At 43.9% G+C, this 3,735-nt stretch overlaps 1 pseudogene; it reads right to left on the reverse strand.

Annotated features, from left to right (window-relative positions):
• Positions 1–180: 180 nt before the first annotated feature.
• On the reverse strand, positions 181–337 carry LOC113458121 (annotated as a pseudogene).
• Positions 338–3,735: the final 3,398 nt, after the last annotated feature.

Genomic DNA, 3,735 nt, shown 5'->3' on the forward strand with positions numbered 1-3,735 from the left:
AGAGAGAGAGAGAGACTCCTGAAGGAAATTTCAGAGCAACAATTACAAGTACATAGTCAGCAGGATGGCTCAGTGGGTGCTTGTCACTAAGTCTGATGACCTGAGTCTGATCACTAAAAGATGTCCTCTGATTTCCACATACATACCATAGTGCCCCATTCCCCACCTCACATAAATACATACGTGTAAAAAAAAAGAATTATAAGCATGGTTTTGCATCACTTGCAAAAAGACATTGCCTATGAAGTAAATTTCTGAAGACTAATTCTTGCCTGATTCTTTAAACTGATAAGAATGGATACTACACTTGATCTTAGCCAAAGGGCTGAGAAGCAATGCCAGACTTGTTTAAAAAGAATTTTTATTGTGACCACAGATGCTCAGTGGTTAAGGGCACTTGACACTGTTTCAGAAGACCTGGGTTTGGTTCCTAACACCCACATGCTGATTCACAACCATCTGTAATTCCAGTTCCAGGAGATCTGACATTCTCTTCTAACCTCCATACACATCAGTCACACATGTATAGCCATGGTACATGGTACACACACACACACACACTCACACACATACACACACACCCCACAGACACACACACACACACACACACACACATACATATTGTGCCCAGATCTGCAAAGTCCCCCTGTAGAACTTTAAGACAATTCTGAAGCCATTTCTGACAACCCTCAGTACTTCCCCTCCTCCCCTGGAAGCCAAGGACATAAGAGCTATGCATGCACTTACTGAGATGTTGGGAACTTTCCATCTCCCTGAATAGGGGCATGATAACCCTTGGGTGTTGACTCAGTGGCTGATGTTTTGACTTAGTCCCTGGGAAGGGGCAAAGTGACCCTCAGAAGTTTCCCTTTACCCCATCTGATCTGGCAACCACTCTCCAGCCAATTATTGGTAATAGCTGTTTTGAATAAGCCAATCATAATAGTTAAAGAACAACCCCCAGACACCCCTTCCTTCTGTGGTTTTTCCCTTTAAAAATAGTCTGTACTAGACATTCAGGGTCTTCTAGCCTCCCGACTGCTGGAAGACCCTGTCATGACAGAATTAATAAAATCCTCATGCTTTTACATCAGCTGTGATATGAGAGATGGTCTCTTGGGGCAACTCCTCCTCCTCGGTGATTGGACACTAGGGTCCAACACCCCAAAAACCAAAAAGGAGACCGAGTCCCGTATGTAAAAGCAAAGAGCCTTTATTTTATACAAGTTTGCAAACTTGGTCTCTCCATGGATCCAAGGTATTGGAATAATCGGAAAGCTCCGAGCTCAGTTAGAGTTGGGTTTTTATAGTAGTAAAGGTGGGGGTGAGTGATTTCTAAGGTTCAGGATATCTGATTGGCTGACATTTGTCTAGGGGTGTCCTGGTGAATGTGAGCTGGCAGGTGATCCTATCTACAAAGGTTGGAACTTTAGGAATTTCCTTTGGATGGTCTGTTTTTGGGTGCCTGGATAATGTCAGTTTGTGGTTCTTCCTGCAACCAGGTATTGCTTCAGGGTAAACTACTGAGACTCAGGCCTCCATTAAGCTTATCTTGGCTAGGTCCTACACTGGCAGGTGGTAATAGTTGGAAGTTAAGAACTTCCTTTGGGTGGTCTGTTCCTATTGAGCTTATCATGGCTGGCCCCTACAATACACAGGCAAAATTCTCATACATATAAAATGAACAACTTTTAATGATTTTGAATTTTTTAAAAAAAAATTCATGTGTGTATATATGTCTTTGTGTCTGTGTGCCACCGGTTAAATCAATTCCTCGGTTTAGGGTCCCTCTTCCCAGGTGACTCTAGGTTGTGTCAAGCTGACAGACACTCAGCAGCAACTCCTAAAATCTGGGCTATCTCTCACAGGTTCTGTAAAGATTTTAGGAAAGTAATAATTAGCAACAAAGTTGCAGGATTACCAATACGTTATTTGGGGATTAGTAATTACGTATTTCTAATTGATGTTATTTTCAGTAATGACAGAATGCCATTCCTATTTAAATCTGCTTTAAAAAAAAAAAAATCTAGTTCCATGACAGGCTCCAAAGCCACAGAGAAACCCTGTCTCGAAAAACCAAAAAAAAAAAAAAATCTGGCACCCCAGCCCTGAGTTTCCAGGCCGTGCCTTCTTGGCTCTCATCAGGTGACCTCAGCCAGTGTCATTTGGACGTTTTGTGTTGAGCAGTGTGGCGTGGCATCATCCTGCCACTGTGTCTGCCCTGTCTTTGACTTTCTTCCCTCTTGTCTCAGTGAGAAGAGTACCCATCTCCAGCCTTCTGAGTGTCCCCTTAAGGCTTCTGGAGGGCTTCGCTCCTGCAAGCTCCTCTCTCCTAAGAATGACTGGATTTTCCCAGCTTCTTGGCTCATTCCCATCCAGCTGGTAAATGTATTCTGCCTCAGTAGGGATATTAATCATGGCTGTAAATTATTTAATAGTGTTCCCATTAAGAGGTGGGATAATACCATCTCCTAAGAGATCCCGGTGGGCTTGTGGTTGAATTGACATGGGAACACGGCAGAAGTAACGTCAGCAACTTCCAGACATAGATGACAACAGACCATGTGACATGTCTAATTGGCTGAAGATTCTCCTAAGGAGCTTCAGCCAGGTGGACTGATCCGATAGAGCAGACCTTCTAGCCATCCTCAGGACAGAGCCAGTCACTGAGTGAAATCACCTGAGTTTTCAAGGGCAGCCCATTCAGAGCTGAATCTTACCTATGCCCTCAGCCAACGCTACCCGAAGGAAATGGCCAAGTAGCCAAGCTCTGACTAAATTCTTCACCAGAAAATCGTGGAACAGACCACAAAGACTTGTCTAAGGATATTAAGGGTTGAGGTCTGGTTAGCCAGAATTAACCATAGTATCTTCCACCTCAAATGGTTTCAAAACTGTAAGTTGTCCCATCTTCTTGTACATCTCACGGCAGAACTTACCCCAGTGGGGCTGGGGAATTGGTTCAGTCGTTAAGAGCACTGGCTGGTCTTCCAAAGTACCTGGGCTCAATTCCTAACACCTACACTGCAGCTCACAACCACCTGTAACTCCAGTCCCAGGGGATCCAACAACCTCTTCAGGTCTTCTCTTTGCTCAAAACCTGACTGGCCACGCTTTTCTAGGTGAAAGTGTTCTCAATTTCCTGAGTCAGGTTTCCCTGAGTTTTCTGCCACCTCCCTAACTGCTCCTTCCCAGCCACTCTGACTTATTCTGCTTTCAGTGCTGGCTTGACCTTTTCCTCTTCTCTGCATACACACATTCCTTGGGTGAACACAACCCATCAATTTTCCCGAAGAATCATTTATCTGCTGATGCCTCCCTCCCAAATGCAACTCCCCAGCACAAGGGAGAATTCCAGAGTTACACAGTCAATTGCTTCCTCAGCATGTCCTTTGAAGGCAGAACAGCCATTTGAAATTTAACATGGCCCAGAAAGGAGCCTGCTCCTAATCTGCTGTGTTTGTAGACTCCCATCTAGGTCTGTCCAACTCTCCGCCAAACACCAAGTCACCTTGACACCTTCTTTTCCCTCACCACATCAGTTACTTTCCCATGGCAACTGTAAAGAAGTACACAGATTTGGTTGCTTAAAATAACAAGCAATGCTATCCACTCGCAAAAGGGGCTTAAAATTTAATACCCACTCTAATGTGAGTGGGCCTTGAAAATTTGTGTTTAATGAAATAATTCAGAACAAAGGACAAATGCATATAATTCCATTTACATGAAGTACTT

The sequence above is a fragment of the Microtus ochrogaster genome, unplaced genomic scaffold (genome assembly GCF_000317375.1).
Source record: "Microtus ochrogaster isolate Prairie Vole_2 unplaced genomic scaffold, MicOch1.0 UNK3, whole genome shotgun sequence".
Taxonomy (NCBI): Eukaryota; Metazoa; Chordata; class Mammalia; order Rodentia; family Cricetidae; genus Microtus; species Microtus ochrogaster.